Source organism: Pongo pygmaeus, chromosome 1, assembly GCF_028885625.2.
Source record: "Pongo pygmaeus isolate AG05252 chromosome 1, NHGRI_mPonPyg2-v2.0_pri, whole genome shotgun sequence".
Classification (NCBI taxonomy): Eukaryota; Metazoa; Chordata; class Mammalia; order Primates; family Hominidae; genus Pongo; species Pongo pygmaeus.
In genome coordinates this window covers 230,349,370-230,376,408 of record NC_072373.2, presented here as the reverse complement: position 1 = coordinate 230,376,408, position 27,039 = coordinate 230,349,370, and the positions used below count along the sequence as shown (strand labels likewise).

General features: G+C 39.9%; 1 protein-coding gene across 25 annotated transcripts in view; it reads right to left on the bottom strand.

Annotated features, from left to right (window-relative positions):
- The window catches only part of LOC134739089 (keratin-associated protein 5-5-like), a 41,204-nt gene extending 14,854 nt beyond the window's left edge, over positions 1 to 26,350 (bottom strand). For 3 of the 25 annotated variants that reach the window (XM_063660988.1, XM_063660995.1, XM_063660989.1), the window contains exons 1-4: positions 26,194 to 26,331; positions 22,406 to 22,563; positions 5,437 to 5,636; positions 2,283 to 2,412 (exon numbers count right to left, since the gene is read on the bottom strand). The gene's annotated coding sequence lies outside the window, so the exon portion shown is untranslated. Of the gene's footprint in view, positions 1 to 2,282; positions 5,637 to 7,494; positions 7,588 to 8,133; positions 8,387 to 22,405; positions 22,564 to 24,522; positions 24,628 to 25,843; positions 26,036 to 26,193 lie in introns of those variants that run through there. The other 22 variants (XM_063660978.1, XM_063660990.1, XM_063660991.1 and 19 more) reach the window with 20 other exon arrangements.
- Between the last annotated feature and the right edge of the window lie 689 nt (positions 26,351 to 27,039).

Below are 27,039 nucleotides of genomic sequence, written 5' to 3'. Positions count from 1 at the left end.
ATGCAAATCAAAACCACAATACAATACAATACCACCTCACTCCTACAAGAATGGTCATAATCAAAAAATCAACAAATAATAGCTGTTGGCATGGATGTAGTAAAAAGGGAACACTTTTACACTTTTTGGAGGGAATGTAAACTAGTACAACAGCTATGGAAAACAGTGAAGAGATTTTGGAAAGAACTAAAAGCAGATCTATCATTTGATCCAGGAATCCCACTCCTGGGTATCTACCCAGAGGAAAAGAAGTCATTATATGAAAAAGATACTTGCACATGCATGTTTATAGCAGCACAATATGCAACTGCAAGAATTTGAAACGAGCCTAAATGCCCATCAATCAATAAATGGATAAAGAAAATGTGGTATATATATTTAACATGGAATACTACTCAGCCATAAGATGGAATGAAAGAATGCATTCACAACAACCTGGATGAAACTGGACACCATTATTCTAAGTGAAGTAACTTAGGAATGGAAAACCAAACATTGTATGTTCTCACTCAAAAGTGGGAGCTAAGGTATGAGGATGCAAAGGCATAAGAATGATACAGTAGTCTTCGGGGACTTAGGGGAAAGGCTAGGAGTGGTGGGGTGGGTGCAGTGAGGGATAAAACACTACATGTTGGGTACATTGTACACTGCTTGTGTGATGGGTGCACCAAAAATCTCAGAAATCGCCACTAAAGAACTTATTCATGTAACTAAACAGCACCTGTTCCCCAAAAACTTGTTGAAATAAAAAAAAAACCATTGTATTCCCCAAAAACCTATTGAAATAAAAAAAATTAACCACAGTAACATTAGGCACTGGGTATGGGGGCCTTAATGGATGGGAGCACTGCACTCACAATACAGCAACCCACTATGAAACACCATTTATTATTTGCAGGTTTAAGAACAGACCAAATTCTACTGCTAACTGTTGAAGCAATGAGGATAATCACCCCTTCACTAATTAATTAGGACTTATATAAGTTTTATTTGTTTGAAGTAATGTGGTAATTTATTTGGACCGTATATGCCAATTTTTCAAGATGGGGAGGCTAGGCACCATGGCTCACGACTGTAATCCCACACCTGTAACCCTAACCTTAACCACAACCACAACCCTAACCCTTAACCCTAACCCCTAATCCTAACACCTAACTCTAAACCTAACCCTTACCACTAGCCCTAGCCCTAGCCCTAACACCTAACCCCTAAACTTAACCCTTAACCCTAACCCTTAACCCTAACCCTACCCTGACCCCAACCCTAACCCTCACCCCAACCCCTAACCCTAGCCCTAACCCCTAACCACAACCCAAACCCCATAACCCCCAACCCTAACCCCAGCCCCAAACTCTACCACCAACCACTAACCCTACCGCCAACCCCTAACCCAAACCACTAACCCCTAATCCTAACCCTCTAACCTCTAACCCCCAAACCCTAACCCTACCCTAACCCTAACTCCAACCCCAATGCCAAACCCAACCCCTAACCCTACCCTAACCCCTAACCTTAACCCTTAACCCTAACCCTACCCTTAACCCTAACCCAACCCTATACCTAACCCTTACCCCTAACCATGACCCTGACCCCAGAACCAGCCCTGAACCTAACACCTAACCCCAACCCTAACCCTAGCATTAACCCTAACTCTAACCCCTAAACCATAACCCTAACCCTAACTCCAACCCCCAACCCTAAACCTTAACCCTAACCCCTATCCATAACCTGAACCTGAACCCACATCCCTAACCCTCTAACCCTCATCCTAACTCTAAACCTTAACCTTAACCCCTAACCCTTACCATAACACAAACCCACTAATGGTAGCCCATAACCCTAGCCCAAACCCTAAACCCTAACCCTAATCTGACTGCAACCCCTCACCATAACGGATAATGCTAACCCCAAACATTAACCCTACCACTCGAATCCTAATCCCCTAACCTTAAAATGTAACCACAACCCAAATCCCAAAGCTGACATATCCTAATCCATAACCCCTAACCCTAATTCTAATCCTAATCACAACCCCTAAACCCTTATGCTAATGCTGTCCCCAACCCCAACATCATACCCTAATCCTAACCCTCACACTGATAGTAACCCTAATTCTCACCATAACAATCATAAACCTATCTTTGGATTCTAAGCCGTAACCCTGAGTGACCCTAAACCCCCTCCCTTGTTAAACATTCCCATTTCACCATGCTGCATTTGGAATTGAGCTGTGTCACTCCACCACTGCAAAATCCTATTCGTCAAGATCCTGTATATCTTACCTTGCCTCAGCAGGTGTCTGTTTCTGTCTTTGACATGTTCTTCAATACTGTTCTTCCCCATTAAACTACTGTACTCGGAAAAAATGTTGCCACACTTTTGTGCGCCACTTGCCATGGATCAACACACGTCCTAAAGGAGTAAGTCAAGGATAGACAATCAGTTCAATGTTTTTATTTTTAATTTTTGTTGGGACATACTAGGTGTATGTAATTCCTTCAGTCTTAAAGCAGTCACCTTTTCCCACCTATGGCTCCCAAGGCCATCATAGGGGTCATCAGTACTTCGGTACCACAGGATCTGAGAAAATGTGGAAGGCTTTATGTCACTCTGTGTGAGAGCCAGGCCCGTAAGGATCATCACTCACATAATTTTTTTTTTTTTTTTGAGATGGAGTGTTGCTCTGTCGCCCAGGCTGGGGTGCAATGGGACGATTTCAGCTCACTGCAACCTCTGCCTCCTGGGTTCACACCATTCTCCCGCCTCAGCCTCCAGAGTAGCTGGGATTACAGGTGCACATCACCATGACTGGCTATTAATTTTTATATTTTTTAGTAGAAACAGGGTTTCACGATGTTGGTCAGGCTGGTCTCAAACTCCTGTCCTCGTGTTCTGCCCACCTCAGCCTCCCAAAGTGCTGGGATTACAGTCGTGAGCTACTGCGCCTGGCTACTTGCATACATATTCTACTACAGAGCTGTTATATAATGCACCCACGATAACAGGGGGCTGAGAAATGCAGTCTGTGTGTCCAACAGATAAAAGGGTGAATTTTGTAGAACACATAGCCAGTCTCTGACACACAGGATTTCTCTCTTGTGTGAATTCCCTAATACCTGCTGAGGTGTTACTTCAGACAAAAGGATTTTGCACATTCATTACACTTTTTTTTTTTTTTTTTGAGATTGGAGTCTCACTCTGTCACCCAGGCTGGAGTGCAGTGGCATGATCTTGGCTCACTGCAAGCTCCGCCTCCCTGGTTCATGCCATTCTCCTGCCTCAGCCTCCTGAGTAGCAGGGGCTACAGGCACCCACCACCATGCCCAGCTAATTTTTTTGTATTTTTATTAGAGACACGGTTTCACCATCTTAGCCAGGATGGTCTCGATCTCCTGACCTCGTGATCCACCCGCCTTGGCGTCCCAAAGAGCTGGGATTACAGGCATGAGCCACCGCGCCCAGCCTACATTCATTATACTCTTAAGCTTTCTCCCTTGTATGAATTTCTTGATGCCTCCTGAAGTCTGACTTCTACTAAAAGCTGTTTCCAACACTCCTACAGTCATAGGGCTTTCCTTGTGTGACTTCTCTGATGGACAGTAAGGCTTGACTTGTGACTGAAGGATTTCTCACACTGGTTACATGCACAGGGTTTATTTCCTGTATGCATCCACTGATATGCTGTAGGATTTCATTTGCTAATAAGGCTTTTCACACCTTCAGTATGTTAACAGGCCTCTTCAACTGAGTGAGTTCTGTAATGTACGGTGAGGGCTGACTTCTGGTAGAAAGCTTGCCTACATTCTTTGCATTCATATGGTTTCTCACCTGTGTGAGTTATCTCATGTCTATTGAGGGTTGACTTCTGGCAAAAGCTTTTCCCACATTCTTTACACTGATATGGTTTCTCCCATGTGTATTCTTTCATGTATCATGAGGGATGACTTCTGGTAGAATGTTTTCCCACATTCATTACATTCATGGGATTTCTTCCCTGTGTGAATTCTTTCATGTACAGTGAGGGCTGACTTCTGGAAGAAGGTTTCCCTACATCCATTACATTTATAAGGCTTCTGTCCCATGTGAGTTTTCTGATGCCTGCTGTAGTTCGCCCTCTGATGAAAGGTTTTTCCACATTTGTTACAAACATAGGGTTTTTCTCCTGTGTGAGTTCTCTGATGCATAGTGAGCACTGTCTTCTGGTAGAAGGATTTTCCACATTCACTACATTTGTAGGGTTTCTCCCCTGTGTGAGTACTCTGATACATCCTCAGGTTTGACTTCTGGCTAAAAGTTCTCCCACATTCATTACTCATAGGGTTTTTCCCCTGTGTGAGTCCTCTGATGTTTAGTGAGAACTGCCTTCTGGTAGAAGGTTTTCCCACATTCATTACACTCATAGGGTTTTTCCCCTGTGTGAGTACCCTGATGCATCCTGAGATTTGACTTCTGGCTAAAGGTTTTTCCACATTTATTACATTCATATGGTTTCTCACCTGAGTGAGTTCTTTGATGTATAATGAGAACTGAATTCAGGCAAAATGTTTTTCCACATTCATTACATTCATAGGGTTTTTCCCCATGTGAGTTCTCTGATATACAGAAAGTTTTGACTTCTGAGCAAAAGTTTTCCTGCATTCTTTACATTCATATGGGTTCTCACCTGTGTGAGTTCTCTGATGTACCGTGAGGGCTGACTTATGGTAGAAAGTTTTCCTACATTCTTTACATTCATATGGTTTCTCACCTGTGTGAATTCTCTGATGTACATTGAGGGCTGACCTCTGGTAGAAGGTTTTCCCAAATTCCATACATTCATAGGGTTTTTCTCCTGTGTGTATTCGGTGATGATAAATAATGGCTGACATTTGGCAGAAGGTTTCCCCACATTCATGACACTCATAGGGCTTTTCCCCTGGGTGGATTCTCTGATGAACAATTAGATTTGACTTCTGACAGAAGGATTTCTCACATTTGGTACATGCAAAGGGTTTTTCCCGTGTATGTATGTGTTCTCTGATGATTTGCAAGGTATGATTTCCTAATGAAGGATTTCTCACATTGAATACATTTATAGGGTTTGTCTCTTGTGTGTATTTTCTGATGTTTGGTAAGTTTAGACTTTTTACAGAACATTTTCCCACATACATTACATTCAACATTTATCTTCTGGGAAGAGAGTGCTGACTTATCACAGGATTTCCCATATTCATTATAAGTACATGCAGTCTCTCTACCATGACCCTTCTCTGCCTCAGTGCTGAAAGCTTTTCCTTGTCCACTATATTCAAAATGCTGCTGTCCCATATGAATCTTGTTATGGTGACTAAGATACTCATGACACACGAGAGATTTCCCAGTTATACTTCAATCATCAAGTTTTCCTCCTGCCTGCATTTCATGAGGCTCAATAGAGATAAATATGTTCTGACTTACATTTAACTCCTCAGCCCTCATTCCTGAATAGCTTGTGTCATTTACCATCATATTTGGAATACGGTTTAAGCTCAAATTAAGTATTTTTCCTAATTCATCTGTTTCCTCAGTTGATGTTTTGCTGTTGGTGATTGCAACCTGCCATATATGTCTCTGATGAACTTCCTGGCTTCTTTCAATTATGTCAACTGTCTGGACATCTGAAATGAAAAAACAAAACAAAACAAAGCAAAACAAAAATCCATGAACCACACGTAAGCATTTGTTATGGAATGCTCATGTAAAGACTCAATGAAGTTACTTTCTTTCCTAGTGGCATAAGATTCTTTAAAAATCAATAATCAGTACTGGTTTTATAAGCACATGGCTGTTCCTACTAACTTAATATAAGAAATTACATTAATAGATTTTCTAATGTGAAATCATGTCTTTCACTGTTTTTTGTTTCATCAAAAATATTTGGTAAAAAATATTCACCTACACCTAGTTGTAATTTTCACCTAAGTGCTTATCACCTGCCAACTGTTTTCTCTATTGTTTTACTCCATTTCATTCTTGTGACAACAGGAGGTATCTTGTGCTGCTATTTTTCTCATTCTGCCTTGAAGATGATAAGGTATTCCTGGATCAGCTACCTGCAGGTACCCATGATGGCCACGTGTCTTCAGGACCAGATTTTATACCAGTGTTTCTTTAGTTTTCATGCTTCCCTGGGAATGTCTATAGGCATCTGGGCATTTTTCAAATACAAAGTCTCTCCTCCAAACTAGATGAAGACTGCTTCTTTCAAATTTCTAATTTAAACTGACTTGCTTCACTTCTCAGAACTGTAATAGGTACACGAAGTGCCACTCCACCACTGTGGGCATCCCCTCCCTGCTGGTCCTAAGGATTCAGTTCTGGAACTCGGGTGGACCATCTTTGAAAAGTCATTTATGGGTTCCTTCTGAGATGAACAGCCCTGATATTCTCCCCCCATATTCCTGGCACATCCATCCCTGCTTCATAATTCAATGCCTCTGAAGGCTTTTATTTTGTGTGTTCAAGTTTCAGCTGTCTCCTAGTTTCAGAGAAAAATGGGGTCTCTTGTACACTTCTCATTGTCTACTGCCAAACAGAAATCTCAGCCCTTCAACATCAAACCTTTGCTTCAATAGGCTTTGGAATCCAGAACCTCCTGGTTCTCTTCCAAAGTCCAGGCCTATCCTGTTCCATGTTCTTATGCTGGGTCCTCCTCACTGTAAGGATTTCTGGTGTCATTATAAAAAAAAGCCTCACTCTTAGATTGCTCTTATTTTTTGTTCAACTCCCTATGTGACCTCCTCTATAATTACGATTCTAAACACCAGCTGTGACTTACCAATTTTTAAGTTGGTATCTCCAATTGTGATGTCCACTCTTACATATATATTTATATTCACCTACTATGTGCCATAATTGGAAAAGAGTGAAATTGAACTGGAGCTATGCCAAAGTTAACAATGCCTCTGACACTGCATTGTCTTAACATCTTTCCTAAATTATATCTTTTTTTCTCACTCTGGTTAAATATTCCACATGGTTCTTTTACAACTACTTGACATATATTATTTTGTTTTTCTCTTATCACAATGTACACTTTATGAAAAAAGACATTATTTTGACCATTGCTGTTATAAATGCAAGTATAAAGTTACCACAGCTTACAAGCTCCTCAATTAAGATGTGTTGAAAGAATAAATGGACGTATGAATAAATGTCTGGGAGAAAAAAAGCAGTCCATGAAAATGGAGGAAAAGAAGACAACTGAGAAAATGAACAGCAAAGAAAAATGTCTAAGAAGAGCAAGGTAGGGACTAGATTGAGGAAATATTTTAAAATATTCAGCAAAATAAAATTCAGGGATATATGCATGAAAGCCCTCCTTGGAGATGATATAATTCACATGTTCGATGCACAAAGACCAGCTGTCCTCAGGTATGGGACCTGGGAGAAAAACTGGTGGAAACAAGTCAACAATGCAGATATCTGCTGCGCTTTGCTCTTCCTGGCTTCCCTGCCCAGGATGCAGTGACCAACCTGAGAGACACTAATTCACCCATTCTTCTCCTAACCATGGCTCTGCTCCTTGCTCCAACTTGAAGATCACCTCAGGTTTGGTAACGCAATGGCCTGGTAATGGGAAATAATGGAGGACTTAGCCAAACTGCAAAGTAAGGTCCTTTTCAGAATGACAACAGCTCAGTTTCAGAAGCTGGATAATGAAAGAGCCTATCTGAATCTTTTGTTAGAGAGGGTTGACACATTCTTCACATGGAATAGCATTAAACCTTATAAATGTGGGGCTGGGCACGGTGGTTCACACCTGTAATCCCAGCACTTTGGGAGGCCGAGGCGGGTGGATCACGAGGTCAGGAGATCGAGACCATCCTGGCTAACATGGTCAAACCCCGTCTCTACTAAAAATACAAAAAATTAGCTGGGCGTGGTGGTGGATACCTGTAGTCCCAGCTACTCTGGAGGCTGAGGCAGGAGAATGGCATGAACCCAGGAGGCAGAGCCTGCAGTGAGCTGAGATTGTGCCACTGCACTCCAGCCTGGGCGACGGAGTGAGACTCCATCTCAATAAAAAAAAAAAAAAAACTTATAAATGCTTCCTATATTTACCAACGTGGAAGTAAGTGTTGCTTCTGGGGGTTACTGGGAAGCTTCACTCACTCAATGATACCAGGCTGCTGTAGGTCTCCAGCATCATGTCCCTGTACAGGGTCCTCTGAGCATCATCCAGGTCCTGCCACTCCTCTCAGGTGAAGTGCATGGCTACCTCCTCAAAGGACCCCAACCCCTGTAATAGCACATTTCTCCTCAAGTCATCAGCCCAGGGTCACAAGAATACGAATGTCAGAGTTCATTCTTCTGTAGCTGCATGTCTCTTATGTGTATCTTACATAAACTGTAGCTTCTCTGTACTCTATATGGAGAAAGAACAAGCACAGTAGAAGTATCCTGCCACTATAATGTTTTGTTAATAAAATAGATTACAGAGTTTACCTTGTATATGTAGAACCACCCTTATTGTGAAAGATAAAAGTAGGAATAAAATTCTGCTGTAATCTGGTATGATGACAAAAATTATAAATACATACCTGGAACAATATGATAGATGAACTAGTGGAGACATAAGTTTAATGTTGACTGCAGTAAGAAAAGAGAAAATATAGTTCTATATTGTATTAGAAGGTTGCACTTCATTGAAAAACCAAAGATGCTTAGTACTTCCATGTGAACCGTGTGTTCTCATGACTATGAGGCAACACCGGAGCCTAGTCATAAGGACAGGAAGAACACATACCACATTAACGGAACTGCACCCAGCACCCTGTCTAGGTGAATGACCCTGGGCTGTGATGAGAGAGAACACAACACTGAAGGAACTGATTATGGAGTGAGTCTGCATGTAAATATCTGACCTAACTCCAAACCTTATTTTTAAATTATTTATAAATTAAAATAATGTACACAAGCATCTGAACATTTCCTTCCTCATGCCCAATGACTGCTTGTGTCCACCCTAGGGTGAACACTCCTATTTCCCTAACCACCTGGTATAAATAATTTGTAAATCTGTGTAATATTTACACTCATTTGTGAGTGTAATGCGTGTAATACATACCTGTAAAAACAAGTATGTTACATAACCAAATATGCATTTTAACGGTCACCCAGAGGGAGAATGGGTAAGGACTTTGGGGAGACTCAGAGGGGAAGAAAACAGAGTGATAGATGACCACATTCATCCTATCACAGAGCAGTAAGAATACAGAACAGGGAAGTAACCCTTAAAAAGGAAAAGGGGAAAAGAAAAAGAATTTGGTGCTAATTTGCTGTGCAGAGGGTAAAGTGGGGAGTTTCACTTCCAGATGATGCAGAATCATGTCTAGTGAGGTACTGGTACTGCAAATTTAGAAAATTAAAAATATGATTACCACAAGTGACACAGATTTAGATCATATTGGAAACATCTGAGGTACTGTACATGGGGATGTCCAACTAGCAACTGGGTATACAATTCGAGTTCAGAAAAGATATCTAAGCAGAAGATAAATACGTGGAAAGTATCAGAATTTGTAAGGTACTTGTAGTCATCACAGTTTAAGAGATTGAAAGAAAAAAGGAACAAATGCAGAATCTACAGAAACACTGACCAAGAGAAACTTTCTAAGACTATTCTACAAATAAAGCTCAGTGTTAATAAGTATACTAATATAATCATATTCATAGTTCTATAAAGAAAAACTCAATTTCGCACATAGACATACACAAGGTACTTTTAGAAACACATTCCAGGTTTCCATTTCTGCATGTAAGAAGCTTGAAAGTCATCATTCCATCTTAACAACAAACGAAAAGCGGAAGAAACGGAAAAATCAGCAACTCTTCTTGGATCTGTAAGGGAGGGAGAACACAGGACAATCCACTGCCCCAGGATTGGAGATATAGACAGGGAAAAAGAACAGAGATTCACTAGCAAAAACCACCATGGGAACCAGTGCAAGAGTAGGAAATTCTGAATTGTAACTGACAAATTGCGAGAGGTTCAGTGTGAACAACTCCAAAAGTTAAAAACTCTGGGGGGACCCAGTCATAGGGGTGACTCCACAGTATTGTGAAATTTACCTCTAGGAGCTTAAACAGGCTCCTACAGTAAATATTGGAGGTAGCTCCCCTCCTGCTTCCACCTGCAGGCAGGAGCGGAAAAGGCAAATCATTCTGAAATACGAAAGAGCACTGCATTGTTTCTTACCAGGCCTGCCCTGGGGAGAGACTACTTCACCAGAGCCCAGGCCTGCCCTCGAAGAAACTACTTAACCAGAGCCCAGGGCTGCCCTGGGGAGAGACTACTTCACCAGAGTCCAGGCCTGCCCTGGGGAGAGACTACTTCACCAGAACCCAGGCCTGCCCTGGGGAGAGACTACTTCACCAGAGCCCAGGGCTACCCTCGGGAGAGACTACTTCACCAGAGCCCAGGCCTGCCCTCGAAGAAACTACTTAACCAGAGCCCAGGCCTGCCCTGGGGAGAGACTACTTCACCAGAGCCCAGGCCTGCCCTGGGGAGAGACTACTTCACCAGAGCCCAGGCCTGCCCTCGAAGAAACTACTTCACCAGAGCCAGGCCTGCCTTTGGAGAAACTACTTAACCAGAGCCTAGCCTGGTGTGCTATTGACAGCTTCAACGACCTAGGTGAAGGGAAACACCCAACTCCAACCCACTCTAGCCATCGTGTCCCACCTAAAATAGAAGGAAAAAAAAAAGAGCAACACTTGTGAAGTTCACAGTTCAAAAGGAAGAAGAGCTCATGAAAAGAATAAGCCCTATTGACGGGACTACAGCCCACTTCGGCTATGGTCTACAAGTTTTTGTCCCCCAAAATCATTATTTGGAAGCCTGACCTCTAATTTTACTGCAAGATTTGGAAGATACAAATTCAAGTGATTGCCAAGGTTGGACTATTGGGAGATACCTGTTTTGATGACAAACACTGAGACCATACAATCGACCAGGCCAAAGTTATCTAGAAAAATGAGCTCACACATGGAAAAGTTTGGAACCTAGCTGTTCCTACTGTGTTTTCCAAAACTTAGGGACATCTGCCTTATAGGACTCATGCTGCTCTCAAGTACACACATGGTAATACTTTCGTTTAAGTAGAGACACTCCCAGCACCAAACTCTCCCCAGAGAAAAGGGCCACCCAGACCATCCTGCTGCTGGATCTCACTCTCTCACCCAGGATGGAGTATAGTGGCAAAATCATAGACCACAGTAACCTCATGGGCTCAAGTAAATCCTCCCTCTTCAGCCTCCTGGGTAGCCAGGACTACAGAAGTGTACCACTATCCCAGCTAATTTTTTGGTTGTTGTTTTGTAGACATGAGGTCTCACTGTGTTACCCAGGCTGGTCTTGAACTCCTGGCCTAAGGCAGTCTTTCTGCCTCAGCCTCCCAAAGTGTTGGGATTGAAGACACGACCTACAGTGTGCAACTACATAACATTTTCTATATTCACTTATATTTCTATGGACATTTAGGTTGTTTTAATATCTTGCCATAATTCATTTTCAATTTACTTTTGTGTATGGTGTAAAATATGGGTCCAATTTTTTGCAGGTAGATAACCAGATTTACTGAAGAGTTTGTTTTCTTGTGTGTATTTGTATGTATTTGTTGAAAATTAGTTCACTCAGGCCAGGTTGACTGATATATTTCTGACCTCTCTATTCTGTTCCATTGGTCTATGTGTCTGTTTTTATGTTAGTATCATTCTGTTTTGATGACTACAGCTTTGGTAGGTAGTTTAAAATCAGGAAGTATAATGCCTCCAGCTTTGCCTTTCTTACTCAAAATTGCTTTACTCTGTCATGATTCTAAACGAGAATTTTTTTCTATTTTTGTGAAATATGCTGTTGAAATTTTGATAGAGGCTGATTTGAATCTGTATATCACTTTGGGCAGTATGGATGTTTAAACAAACCTTTTTCAGGAACACAACATATTTTTGTTTTATTTGTGTCTCCTATAATTGCTTTCATTAATATTTTACAGTTTTTGATGTACAGATCCTTCACTTTCTTGGTTATATTCATTCCTAAATACTTTGACATTTGTTAAATGGATTTATTTCTGGATTTTTGTCAGATATATTGTTAGGGTACAGAAATGCAAGTGATACTTTTGGTACATTGATACAATATCCTGAAATGTTACTTAATTAGTTTATTAGTTCAAAAAGTTATTTGGTGTAATGAGGAGCACAATGGACTGTCATTACACATTAAATGATAGCTTCTGTTAGTATATCACAGTGCCCCAAAATGTGATCTGCTGTATTTTTGCTGTTACAAAGTCAGTCGCATTTTTTAGTCCTAGTATTTTTTCTTCTAAAATATTTTTGTCTGTTATTTGCTAACAATGTGTATCCTCTGCTTACTGTTCAATTGTGCTACCCATTTATCTTCAAGCCTAGTTAGTCCAACTTTCTAATAAAATTTCTAACAATGGTATGTTCATTTATTGTAAACCTAAATAGTAAATTTGTATGATAGTTTTACAGTTACCAAATAGGATTCAAAACATGTCAATCTGTCACTACTAATGAATCTCTGGGTTCCTAATTTTAAACTCTTATGTATCATGTCTATTAAATATGTATGTACAATGGCTTAGAATCATGCCTAACATATCTTATGCACTAAGTATCAATCAAACCAATTTTTTAAATTATCATCTTCATACTATTAAAAATGATTAAGAGAGAAGAAAAAGATACAGGTCATATACCTGGATCTACATAAAGGAAGAGCAGTAAAGAAACAATAAATGAGGGTATCTTAACCAATCTACATATTATTGTGTACAAATATATACAATTACATACACATGCATGATTATGTGTGCTTATATATAGTTGAAATGAATGATGACAGCGACACAAGGGACAGCAAGATGGAAGAGAAAAATTATGTTGGAAGACAGTCACACTATTTGTGAAGTGGTATAGTATTATTTGAAACTGGACTTGTAAGTGCATATTGAAACCCTAGGGCAACTAGTATAAAAAGTTTAAAAATATACAGCTATAAAGAAAATACATGCTAAGAAAGAAGAGAAAATGGAATCATAAAATGCTCAGTTAACATCACAAAAGGCAGAAAGAGTGGAAGACAAAACAATATAGGAATAATAACAATAACAAATATGGCAGATATTAATTCAACTATATCAATAATCACTTTGAATGTCAATGGTCTAAATGCACCAATTAAAACAGATTGTCAGAGTGGATCAAAATACAAGACCCAGCTATATGTTGTCTACTAGAAGCCCATTTTAAATATAAAACCACACATTAATTAAAAGTAAATAGAGAAAAATATACAATGCTAACAATAATCAAAAGAAAGCAGGAGTGGCCAGGTGTGGTGGCTCACGCCTGTAATCCCAACACTTTGGGAGGCTGAGGTGGGTGGATCACTTGAGGTCAGGAGTTCGAAACCTGTCTGGCCAACATGGTGAAACCCCATCTGTATTTAAAAAAAAAAGTACAAAAATTATCTGGACATGGTGACAGGCACCTGTAATCCCAACTACTTGGGAGGGTGAGGCAGGAGAATCACTTGAACCCAGGAGGCAGAGGTTGCAGTGAGCTGAGATTGCACCATTGCACTCCAGCCTAGGCAACAAGAGTGAAATTCAGTCTCAAAAAAAAAAAAGAGTAACTATATTTCACACAAAGTAGACTTCAAAGAAAGAAAGTTATCATGGATAAAGAATGGTACTTCATCATGACATAGCAGTTAATCCTCCAAAAAGATGACAATCCTTAATGTCCATGCTCCTGACAACAGATTGTCAAATGACATGAGGCAAAAACAGAACTAGAAGGAGAAATAGATGGATCCACTGTCACAATTTGAGACATCAGCACCCCCCATCAGAAACAGATCTAGCAGGCAGAAATTAGTAACAATATAGTTGAATTCAATATCAACATACATCAACTGGATACTGACAGAGCAGGAGCACCCATCACCTCAGACAAACACTGCCACTTTAAGTTCCAGCTCCCTTCTTAGCCTCATGCATTTCAAGGAAATCACTTCTCTTCTAACTACAAGCAGCCAGAAAGAGCAGACAGTAAAACACTGATAAGACAGCTCGGGCCCAGAGGGAGGTGGGGGGAAAGTCTCTTGGGTAAAGTTTAACTGCCAAACTTCACCCTCATACAATAGGCCCAGTAAAATAGTGGGCCTTAGTAAGCACATTCCTTTCCCTGCAGGTGCACTAAGATAGAAAAGCTAAAAGCAGACTCGGGACAAGCCTACAGCTGCAGAAAGATGTATGGGGACAGACACACAACTCTCCCTCCCAGATAAGCACAACACGGACACAGAAGCAGTCCAAGCCTTAATCAACTCTCCCACCCTGAATCCTTAAAAACTCTTAGTCTGTAAGAGAGTGTGCCTCTGACCTAACTTGGCCAGAAGGCATCTCTCAGGTTTGTTTTTTCTAAAATAAATGTCTTAACTGGCAAGACACCTTTCATGTTTCTCTCCTCTTTCTTTAATTCTTACAAATACAATTCTATTTATAGACTTCATCCAACAGCAGTAAAATATACATTCTTCTCAGGCTCAATAATCACCAAGATATATCACATTGTGGACCATAAAATACCCTTTAACCAATTTGAAATAACAAATCTTGCCATTTGCGCTCTTAGACCACAATGAAATCAAACTTAAAATTAGCAATAGACAGACAAGTGGAAAATCTCTAAATACAGTAAAATAAAAGAACCTCTTCTAAATAATGAATGGATCAAAGAAGAAATCTCAAGATAAATTAATATTTTATTTTATTATTTATATATATTTTTAGAGACAAGGTCTCACTGTCACCAAGGCTGGAGTGCAGTGGCATGGTCAAAGCTCACTGCAGGCTTGAACTCCTGGGCTTAAGCAATCCTCTCACCTCAGCCTCACAAGTGGCTGAAAATACAGGCACATGTCTCCCTGCTAACTTTTTAAAATTTTCTTGTAGAGACAGGGTCTTGCTATAGCTGCTGAAGCTGGTCTCAAACTCCTGACCTCAAGTAATCCTCCTGCCTTGGCCTCCCAAATCTCAGCCTCCCTGGCTGAGATTACAAGTGTGAGCCACGCCTGGCCTAATAAGTATTTTCACTAAATAAAAATGAAAATAAAAACAGAACTTATCAAAATTTGTAGAATACAGCAAAAGCATGGCTTAGAAGAAATTTTATGGCATCGAATGCATATGTTAGAAAATAAGAATGATATAAAATAAAGGAAAAAATGGGCAGATTAAACTCAAAGTAAGAAGAAAATAAATTATTGCAGAAATCAATGAAATTGAAAACAGAAAAATCAAGAGAATATTATTAATGACAAAGCTGGTTCTTTTAAAAGGTCAATAAAATTAAAAACCCTACAGCCAGCTAAGAAAAAAAGACAGAAACTAATAATATCAGAAATGAAAGAGGGGTTACCACCACACATCCTGTGGACATTAAACAGATAATAAGGAAATACTATGAACAACTCTGTGCACACATCTGATCATCTAGTTCAAATGGATTGCTTCCTTGACAGACACAATTTACTGAAACTCACACAAGAAGAAACACACAATCTGAATAACCTATTATTTTAATAACCTTCAAAACAGAAAGTACCTGACCCAGATATATTCACTGGTAAATTGACCAAATATTTCAGGAAGAAATTATACCCATTTCCCATCATCTATTTCAGAGGATAGAGGCTGTTGAAATACTTCCTAGTTCATTATGTGAGGCCAGCATTATTCCAATGACATTTCAAAATAGAAAATCACAGACCATGATCTCCCATGAAAATACATACAAAAATCCTCAAAAACACTAGCACATCAAATCCAACAATATATAGAAAGAATCATACACCATCACCAAGTGGGATTTATTCTGGAGATACCAGGCTGGTTCAACATTTGCAAATCAATTAATGTAATTCATTACATCAAGAGACTGAAAAGGAAAAATCACATGATCAAGCTAAGAGGGGAACTTCCTGAAATTAATAAAGAATATCTACAGAAAACTACAGGGAACATCATACTTAATAATGAGAAACTCAAAGCTTTTCCACAATATCAGGAGGAAGAAAAGGATGTACTCTCTCATCACCCCTTTCAATATCATACTGAAAATACTAGCTAATGCAATGAGGCAAGAAAACACAATTAAAGGCATACAGCTTGGGAAGGAATAAATAAAACTTTGTTCACAGATGACAGGATTGTCTATACAGAAAATCTAAACAATTAAAAAAGAAAAAAGACCAAACCGAAAAAAAAACCCTCCTGGAACTGAAAAGCAAGATTACAGAATACAAGGTTAAAAGAGAAAGTCATCACTTTCCAATGCACCAGCAACAACCAAGTGCAATTTGCTATGAAAACACAGTACTACTTATATTTAGCACCCAAAAGATGAAATACTTATGTATAAATTTAACAAATGTAACAGGATCTATATGAGGAATACTATAAAACCTTAATAAACAAAATAAAAGTAAACCTGATTCTAAAGTTCACATGGAGAAGCAAAAGACCAAGAATAGTCAATTACTGAAGCACAAAGTTGGAAGACTAACACTACCTAACTTTAAGCCTTATTCATTAATCAAAATGCTGTGGTATTACCCAAAAGTAGGCAAACATAACAATGGAACAGGATAAAGAGCCCAGAAATACACCCACCTAAATACACTAAACTGATACAATAAAGCGAAGTTGCTGTTTTCAACAAATGGCATGGGGACAACTAGAAATCCACATTTAAAAAAACAAAAAACAAAAAACCAGAATCTAGACATAGCTCTTATGCCCATCATAAAAATTAACTCAAAATGGATCACAGACTTCAATGTAAAATGCAAAAGTATAAAACTGTAGAAAATAACAAAGGAAAAAACCTAGACAATCCTGGGAAAGGAAATGACTTTTTAGATATAACACCAATGTCAAGATCCATTTTAAAATGATTCATAAACAAGACTTCATTAAAATTGAAAACTTCTGTTCTGCAAAAGCCAATGTCACAAAAATGAGAAGAAAAGCCACAGATTGGGAGGAAATATCTGCAAAAGACACATCTGAGAAAGAGAATGTTCTACAAAACATCTGATAGACTGTTACACAAAACATCTGAGAAAGAGACTGTTCTACAAAATGTCTGATAAAGAGACTTTTACACAAAACATCTGATAAAGAGACTGTTACACAAAACATCTGAGAGACTTTACACAAAACATCTGAGAAAGAGACTGTTATACAAAACATCTGAGAAAGAGACTGTTACACAAAACATCTGATAAAGAGACCATTACACAAAACATCTGATAAAGAGACTGTTATGCAAAACACTCCAAAGACTCTTAAAACTCATATCTGATAAAGAGACTGTTATGCAAAACATTCCAAAAACTCTTAAAACTCACATCTGATAAAGAGACTGTTATGCAAAACATTCCAAAAACTCTTAAAACTCACATCTGATAAAGAGACTGTTATGCAAAACATTCCAAAAACTCTTAAAACTCACATCTGATATAGAGACTGTTATGCAAAACATTCCAAAAACTCTTAAAACTACAGTAAGAAAACCACCTAATAAAATAGACCAAAGACCTTAACAGATACATCTGATAAAGAGACTGTTTCACCAAACACTCCAAAAACTCTTAAAACTCACATCTGATAAAGAGACTGTTACGCAAAACATTCCAAAAACTCTTAAAACTCACATCTGATAAAGAGACTGTTACGCAAAACATTCCAAAAACTCTTAAAACTCACATCTGATAAAGAGACTGTTACGCAAAACATTCCAAAAACTCTTAAAACTCACATCTGATAAAGAGACTGTTTCACAAAACACTCCAAAAACTCTTAAAACTCACATCTGATAAAGAGACTGTTACGCAAAACATTCCAAAAACTCTTAAAACTCACATCTGATATAAAGACTGTTATGCAAAACATTTCAAAAACTCTTAAAACTCTACAGTAAGAAAACCACCTAATAAAATAGACCAAAGACCTTAACAGATACCTCACCAATGATGAGAAACATCTAGGAAATAAATATATAAAAGAATGCATTATATTGTGTAACATTAAGGTAACATATTAAAATAATGAGATACCGCTACATACCTAGTAGAATGGCCAAAATTGGGAGCACTGACAACAACTGACAGTGAGAATGCACAGCAACTGGAACTCTCATCCAGATTGTGGAAATGCAAAATGGTACAGTCACTCAGTTGGAGGACAATTTGGTTGTTCTTACAAAAGTAAACATATTCTTACCATATGATCCAGCAACTGCACCCCTTGGTATTTACCCAAAGGAGGTGAAAATAAATGCTAGCCTAAAAACCTGTAAACAGGGATTTATAGCAGCTTTATTCAAAATAACTAAAATTTGGAAGCAACCAAGATGCCCTTCAGTAAGTGAATGGATAAACTATGGTACACACAATGGAACATAATTCAGCACTAAAAAGAAATGGGCTATCTTGTCCTCAAAAGATGAGGAAACTTTAAAAATGCATATTACTAAGTAAAAGAAGGCAGTCTGAAAAGGCTGCTTACTATACAACTGCAACTATGTAACATTCTGCAAAATGATGGAGATGGTTTGCAGGGTTAAGGGGATGATATGTAATAAACAGGAAGAGCAGGGATGACTTTTAGAACAAAGTGTTCTGTGAGGTACTATAAGGCTGGATACATGTCATTATACATTTACTCAAACCCATAGCATGTAAAACCACAAGAGTAAACCCTAATGTAAACTATGGCCTTTGGACAACTATGATGTCTCAATGTTGGTTCCTCATTTTAACAAAGGTACTACTATGGTGAGGGGAGGAGTTGAAAAGGGTGAAGGCTACATATATATGTGGATCAGGGTATATGGGAAATCTATGTACTTCTTAATTCTGCTGTGAAATTAAAACTGCCTTAATAAAGTATATTTATTTTTAAAAAGAATCTAACCATCTAAAAATGTTTTTAATAATAAAAATTAAATGAATATTAAAAACCACTTCCCCATTTGTAATAAGAACTCTCAATAATAATGAATGCATAAAGAAAATGTGGTCTATACATGCAATGAAATATTACTCAGCCTTAAAAAGGAAGAAAACCTTGCCATCTGCAAAAACATGCACATACCAGAAAGATATTGTGCTAAGACATAAGCCAAACAGGAACAAAGTATTACATAATCCCATCTGCAATAGTCTACATGTATGTATTCCCCTCAAATTCCTATGTTGAAATCTAATCACCAAGGTGATAATATTAGAAGGTGAGGCCTCAGGGGAGTGATGAGGTGAGGGCTCTTCCCTCTCGAATGGACACGGAGTGCATTCATTCTCTGCCACTCTTTTGCCTTCCACCATGTAAGGATGCAGGAAGAAGTCTCTCACCAGGCACCAGATGACGGTGCCTTGATCTTGGACTTCCCAGCCTTCAGAACTGTTAAGAATAAATTTCTGTTCTTTATTAATTACCAAGTCTGAAGTATGTTGTTTTTCCAGCACAAATGAAGCCATGCTCCCTGTACAGCCTGTGGAACTCCACATATATAAAAATGTAAAACAGTTAAACTTACAAAAGCCTAGAGCTGAATCGTGGTTACCAAGGGCTGATGGGGAAGGGTAACTGGGGAGGTATTGGTCACAGGGTATAAGTTTTAGTTATGCAATGAGTAAGTTCTAAATATCGAATCTACAGATCAAAGCATGTAGTTAATATGGAATTGCATACTTAAAAATGCAATGAGTAAGTTCTAAATATCGAATCTACAGATCAAAGCATATAGTTAATACGGAATTGCATACTTAAAAATGTGTTAAGAGGATGGTATTGTTTTGATTTGTTTACTTGCCCAAATCTCATGTCAAATTGTAAGCCTCAAGGCTGGCTGGAGGAGGGGCCTGGTGGGAGGTGACTGGATCAGGGGGCAGACTTGCCCCTTGCTGTTTTTGTGTTAGTAAATTTTCATGAGATCTGGTTGTTAAAAGTGTACACCACCTTCCCCTTCACCACCCACTTCCTCCTGCTCCAGACACATAGAACGTGCCTGCTTCCCCTTCATCTTACACCATAACTGTAAGTTTCCTGAGGCCTCCCCAGCCATGCTTCCTGTACAGCCTATGGAACTGTGAGTCAATTAAACCTCTTTTCTTTATAAATTACCCAGTCCCAGGTAGTTTTTTATAGCAATGGGAGAACGGACTTATACAGAGAATATATCTTATGTCAAATGGTTATATCCCAAAAGGGGCAGGGAGCAGGGGGAGAAACTCGTGGAGGCAAAGGTTGTTTATCACACTGTTTGTGGTGACGGTTCCATGGGTGAATACTTATCTCTACACGTAGGTATATTTTGCATGTGGAAGGAATGTAAATAATTTGTAGCCTGAGGGAAAACTGTGTTTTATTAAAGACTGCTACAGATTCTCACTATTCCTCTTATTGAGAGGTAGAAGCTAATTAGTCTCTAATCTAATACCGTGTGTAAAGGAAGAGAGAAGGATGTAATTTTATTTTGTATTTGTTAAGCTTGAGGTGCCTTCCGGATAGCTACAAAGAATCATTCAATGGAGAGTTGAACCTGTGGTCTAGAGCAGTGATCCCCAACCTTTTTGGCACCAGGTTTTGTGAAAGACAATTTTTCCATATACCAGGGTGTGAGGGGGGATGGTTTTGGGATGCAGCTATTCATCAGGCATTAGATTCTCATAAGGAGCAGGCAACCTAGATCCCTCACATGCATAGTTCACAATAGGGTTCATGATCCTATGAGAATTTAATGCTGTCATTCATCTGAGAGGAGGCAGAGTGCAAGCAGTAATGCTTGCTTGCCTGCCACCCACCTCCTGCCATGCAGCCCAGTTCCTCACAGGCCACAGACTGGACCGGTCCATGGCCTGGGGGTTGGGGATCCCTGGCCTAAAGTCCAGAGAAGTCCATGCTGGAGAGAAACACAACTGCTACACCACAGAGAGCAGAACTGGTAAAAAATGAACAACCAACAACAAAAAAAGAACTGCACGGTGGGATGGATGGGGAATTGGATGAAACAATTGGATAAGCTATGTAAAGGAGAAGTAGAAGAATTCAGGAAAAAAAGACAAGCAGCGTCAGTAAGATCATGATAGAAACTAACACAGAAGAATTTCCAGGAGAAGATAATGAACAATAATTTGAAATGCAGGAGTCCCCCCTTATCCATGCGGGATACATTCCAGGTCCCCTAGCAGATCCCTGAAACTGTTTATAGTACCAAACCTTATATACACTATGTTTTTTCTTATATATACATACCCTTGACAGTTTAATTTATAAATCAGGCACAGTATGATATTAACAACAATAAAATGGAACAATTATAACAACATACTATACTAAAAGTTATAGGAATGTGGTCTCTCAAAATATCTTATTCTACTGTATTCAACATATTCAAAATATCAAAATATTCAAGATATTCAAAATATCTTATTGTCTTTTCTGTCTGCAGTTGACTATGGGGAACTGAAACCACAGAAAGCAAAACTGTGGATAAGGGGGATTACTGTACGGCACAAGATTCAAGTAAGGCAGACTACAGAACAGCCACTGGGGTTGCATATAATTTAGGTTAATGGTGAGCATTAGAATAAACCAATTAAGACTACACTGAATGAAAATGCAAGTTAGCAGTGGAAATATTTGTCAGAAAATACAATTGTGAACAATCTGCCACAAATTCTCCATGTACAGATGAATTGACAGAAACGTATGGGGGGTTAGTTAAGGACCTGTGGTCAACTCAATCCTCCAGATGTTCTAAGTTTTAGCCATGAATCAAGTAGGGCCTTCCAAAAGCCATCTGGGACCGCACTGTTTCAGCAACTCCAGAAAAACCTCATTACGGGAGTTATGCTTTAGCACTAAGTGACTGTTTCTACCACAAAATGCTAAAAGTGTTTATTTCCAGGTTGGCAGTAAAAAAACTTTTCACTACATCATCTCTATGACCAATGCAGTCAGTGTTCCAGACTTTGGTGAGAGCAAGTCTTCCTGTCCCATGAGAATGCAGCATGCACTCCTTCCAGGTTCCATTCCAATCATGTAACAAATGTGACCGCCTTTTTGTTGCAGCATCAGAAAGACCAGAGACACATTTGTACTCAAGTTCCATGGCTTATAACCTGCATATGTCTACATGCCAGCATTATTTTATTTATGTGCATTTCCTTTAACCTGAATTTTACTTATTTCTGTTTTTTCATTTTAATCCGTGGACTCCATAAAGGCAAAAAATACAATGTAAAACAAAGTGAGGAATATATAAACAAATGACTCACCAGAGATTTATTCATCGTTTGTTGATCATGGAAATGCACAGAGCACTCTGGAAGCATAGCTGGGAGAACAGTCGAATGGAGTGGGTTAAGCAGAGAACCGATGTGGCTTGGTCCTAGATTATCTTGTCCGAAACGCTCTACACAATAGCTGGAAAAGACTAAAACAACAACAAAACCTCCCTGTGACAGAATATTCATTCATGCCTCAATAAGGGACAACAAATATCCCACTGAAGATGTACCCACAAGAACATTAATTAGTAGAGATACATACAATTTATTTTGGGATTAATGAAAACATGTATTACCTACTGATTAAGGGACAATTAATTTATCCAAAGAAACAATGTAATAATTTAAACCAAAGAAATATACATTTAGTCTTCAATGAAATTAATATTGTAGAAATATAATTCAGCTGCATTATCTATTTCACTACTAATATGGAGATTCTACACGATTCCATATAGGTGTTTCCACTAGAATACATCTTGCTTTTATACCTTCGCATCATTGAAAGGATTCATGTTTTATATATCTATGCATCATTGAAAGGATGCATCTTTTATATACCTAAGCATCACTGAAAGGATGCATCTTTTATATACCTACGCATCATTGAAAGGATGCATCTTTTATATATCTACGCATCATTGAAAGGATGTATGTTTTATATACCTAAGCATCACTGAAAGGATGCATCTTTTATATACCTACTCATCATTGAAAGGATGCATCTTTTATATACCTACGCATCATTGAAAGGATGCATTTTTTATATACCTAAGCATCATTGAAAGAATGCATCTTGCAACCCAACATTTTTTGCCCACAATTATATAGGGGGAAAAATGTACATATTGTATATTTCTTGGGCTATACTGTTTTAGTAATGTTTCCTAGTGACAAGTCTCCCTGTATCTAAGACCTCATAGAGTGTGCTCTCATAATGAATGGAGCTCTGGCATTTGACTTGCTTTGGCCAATGGGACATAGAGAATATGATGAAAATATATGTTGGAAAAGTACTTGCCCACTGGTGCTTGCCTTCTTGGACAAGTGTCAGCATGAACCACCAGACATGTGAGTGAAGGCACCAGATGACTAAAGCCTCATCTGTGATCCAGACAACATTAGCAAAGGAAATGCCCAGGTGAACACACACCAAAATGTGAATCAACAGAACTTCTATCAAATAAAGCGGTCACTTCTTTTTAAGCCATTGAGTTTCGTTGGTTCTTTACACAGAAAACAGTAACTGATACACCTAAGCCACCAGAACTCAATGTTTTTAAGAAAATCATGTGAAGGAGATAATGTGAAATTACTTGTCAAATACAATCACTAGAACATCACAACCTCGTGTAGAAGTTTTGCAAATCACAATAAATGCCAACTTGATGGAAATCAGTGAGACTGCTGGTGCTAAATCATAAAAAGCAACTCTTTGCATATTAGTAAATTGTGTTTTAAGGTTCTTTACATCATAAAAATGTCTGTTGACTTTTAAAAAATACACAAAAAGGATCTCTTACAAAGTGAGCATTGTACTGTATTTTACTTACATTTTAAGATACTGGTTGGAATAGAAGTGAGACACTGTCTAATCTTCCCTTTTTAAGTATGTAAAATATGCTATTGTTTTCCTACAGAATTATAATTTCCAAGAACAGATTACTGACACTGAGCAGGAAACACTTGTGTTATTTGTCCTTGAGGTCACATAATTCAAAGAAAGAGTTGGGGATAAAAAGGAAAAGAGATGGTTACGGAAATGTTTCTGCTTGGTTGATTGGTTGGTTGGTTGGTTTCGAGACAGAGTCTCATTCTGTCACCCAGGGTGGAGTGCAGTGGCACAACCACAGCTTACTGTAACTTCGCCCTCCTGGGCTCAAGTGATCTTCCCACCTCAGCCCCCCAAGTAGTTGGGGCCACAAGTGGATGCCACCACAACCAGCTAAATTTTTTTTTTTTTTTTTTTTTTTTGTGAACACATAGGGTCTCCCTATGTGACCAAGGCCAGTCCCAAACTCCTGGGCGCAAGCGATCCTCCTGTCTGACCTCCCAAAGTCCTATGATTATAGCTGTGAGATACTACACCCGGCAAGGGAATGTACTTTATTATTATTTTTTCCAGTGGGAGGGGTGAGCAGGCAGGGAGGGGCTGAGGAAGTACTTTAAAGCAATGTTTGTTCTTAGTTGACTTCAGTGTCAGCAAAAATCTAAAAAGAAAAAAAAAAACTTTTGACTTAATTGGGGCAAAATGAGTAACACTAGCCAAAAAGTCAGGATGCATAACATCTGTATATCATGTGACCCTGGCAAGTCACAGCTCCTCAAAGCCAGATTTTTTTCATGTTTCTCATAAGGTAGAAATAGTTTGGCTAACCCTTACTGAACTACCAGGAAGAGCTACCAGGATAGAGGGAGCTTCCGCATATCACTGGAAGCTGAATTTTGTGACAGGCCTTTTTTTTTTTTTTTTTTTTTGAGAAACAGAGGCTCGCTCTGTTGCCCAGGCTAGAGTAGGGTGGCACAATCTCGGCTCACTACAACCTCCGCCTCCCCAGTACAAGTCATTCTCTTGCTTCAGTTTCCCAAGTAGCTGGGACTATACAGGTGTGCACCACCATGCCCAGCTAATTTTTGTATTTTTTAGTAGAGACAAGGTTTTACTATATGTTGGCCAGGCTGGTGTCGAACTCCTGACCTCAGGTGATCCTCTTGCCTTGGCCTAGACTACTTTTAAGAAAGTTCAGCCACTGGAAACAATGAGAAAAGATTGAAGGAATGAAAGTGTCTTTACAGAGTACTCCAGACAGATCCTCTCAGGTATAACAGGATATTTTTCCACCGAAGACCACACTATTAAGTCCTCTCCAATAAGTAACATCTTTTTGGCCCCTGCCTGTCATTCGCAGCCAAACTCCCCTGTTCCTTCTGAATGTTGGTCCAAACCTTCCGCTACCACCCGGTGTTTGAGAGCTATTGGATAAGGTCTTACCAACCAAATCTGGGCCATTCTGGGGAGTGGGAAAATAACTGCTTAGGTCATACAAACTGGAATCTTCACCTGTGACACTTCCTCTGCTTTGAAGTACCAGTGAGAGGGTTAGTCCAAAGAGGTGTTCTTTTAGGTGGGATTCCTAAAAGGCGCCCTCCTCCAAACTTTGTAACACCTACTTTATTACAAAGAAAACAGGACCATCATCTGGGACCCCCAACTTCCCTAGAAACCAGATCTTGTATAAACTCCTATAAACTAAAGCCGGGATGGGATGCGTAGGAAGGGGACACAAGCAGAATCTTCACTTGCTGAAAAGACACCGGGAAACCCTACTAATACACTCGCCAAGTAGTAGGACGGTCGGTGTGCACGCGCTTCATACTCCTCGTCTGGGAATGAGGGGCATCTCCCTAGAACTTCCCTATGCTGACCTTACAAGGGCGTGCATGGAACGCCGCACAAGGTTCATGCAGTGCGGGAGCGCAGCCTCCCCGCAGACCTCCCAGGCTCGGGTGGCCTGCAAACCCTGTCCCCGCGCCACCGGCTTCGCCCACCCGCTCCGGCGTCTCTGGAACTGGCTTCAGTACCGGGATCCCACGCCCGCCCTCCCAGCAGCGCCGCCCTTTCAGCCCCAGCCTGGGTCCGCGGCCCGCACCTGCGCATCAGGCCCCGCCCCCCTGAGATGTGCCCGCGCCTCTGCTCCCACCAACTGGGGCACGTCAGCCCCGCCTCCCTATGGTGCCTCCAAGCCCGCTGTCTCCTCTTTCATCCTACCACCGACCTGCAGGGACGAAGAGACCCCAACCCCAGAGCTTCCAGAGCACCCTCTCCATTGCGGCAGGAGCCGGAATTCTCTAGCGGAAGATGGCGGGCGTGGGCGGGGCGGCGCATGCGCAAAGAGCCCTTCCGGCCGTCCCGTGCTGGTGACGTCATTGGAAGCCAAGACTGCGTTTCCCACAGACATTGCGGTATTGAAGCGGGAAATTCTGTTCCAAGCGGGAGCCGAGGATGGATCAGGATTGGTGTCTATCCACCTGACAGACGTGGAATCTGGTTATTAAATCCTGGTTTGACAACCAGGCACATTGCAGGAATATTGGGAAAATTCGAATGCGGACCAACTAGTCAATTATATTAGCAAGTAATCTTACTTTTTTTTTTTAGTTCTAAGTGTTGCTGTCACAGAAAAAACTTTTTTTTTCTTTTTAAACGGATTCTCCCTCTGTCTCCCAGGCTGGAGTGCAGTGGTGGGATCTCAGCTCACTGCAGCCTCCACCTCCCAGGTTCAAGTGATTCTCCTGCCTCAGCCTCCAGAGGAGCTGGGACTACAGAAATGCACCACCACGCCCAGATAATGTTTGTATTTTTAATAGAGATAGGGTTTCCACATGTTGGCTAGGCTGGTCTTGAATTCATGGCCTGAAGTGATCTGCCCACCTTGGCCTTCAAAAGTGCTGGACTAGAGGACTAGAGAGACTAGAGAGACCAATATGAAATAGAGGACTCCAGAGACTGGAGAGACCAATATGGAGAACAGGACGATTGTTTATTTTAGGGTATGTAGGGTCCAGCCCCAAAGGGTTGGTGGGTTTTCTCCTCATGTGCAGAGACAAGAGAGCATAGAAAT